This window comes from Arachis ipaensis, chromosome B01 (genome assembly GCF_000816755.2).
Source record: "Arachis ipaensis cultivar K30076 chromosome B01, Araip1.1, whole genome shotgun sequence".
NCBI classification, from domain to species: Eukaryota; Viridiplantae; Streptophyta; class Magnoliopsida; order Fabales; family Fabaceae; genus Arachis; species Arachis ipaensis.
Window position 1 is genome coordinate 4,748,641 of NC_029785.2, and position 810 is coordinate 4,749,450.

Here is an 810-nt window from a genome sequence, read left to right on the forward strand (position 1 = left end):
ATTTTTTGGACTGGAATTTTCTGCCAGTTTTTGTCCGATTTATTTTGACAAAGAGATTGTAATTCTAGTTGCGATGTACATTTTGATATCTTGTCTTCTGATCTACTTGTAGCTGTTAAATTAGGGTTACAATTTATAATGCCCTCTTTTACTCATCTATCTATCTATTCTATTATATAAAAATTAAATTTCTGCATTTAATGATAAAGTTGACATGACATGCTTTTAAGTGTGTTTCTCAATTTATTTTTTTAATTCTTTGAATACAATTCATTACGATAAATTAATTATATCAACTAATTAATTTGATTAGATATTTAAATATCACACAATTTATTATAATGTATATCAATCAATTAACTGTAATTGAGTCCCGCTAGGAAGACAATGAAATATCTATACAATATGTACAATAGGCTGTTTATTTGGCCCAATATGTATTAAAAATGTAAATTAAATATCATTATTCCTAATTTTTAGTTGCTTTTTATGGTATCTATCCCAATTTACTCCAAATTCTTTCACATTAACCATTCATCACTGGTGCGAAATTTCTAACCTCAAACTAACCGGCAAGTGCACCGAGTTGTACCAAGTAATACCTCAGGTGAGTGAGGGTCGATCCCACGAAAATTGATGGACTAAACAACGATGGTTAAATGATTTACTTAGTTAGACAAACAGAAAAGAGTGTTTTGGTGTTCAAAAGCATTAAACAGTAAATTCAGAAAATTAATAAAGCAAGCAGTAAATAAGTTGTGAATAATATATGGAGAAAACAGTTAAGGTTTCAGAGTTATCTATTTTTCG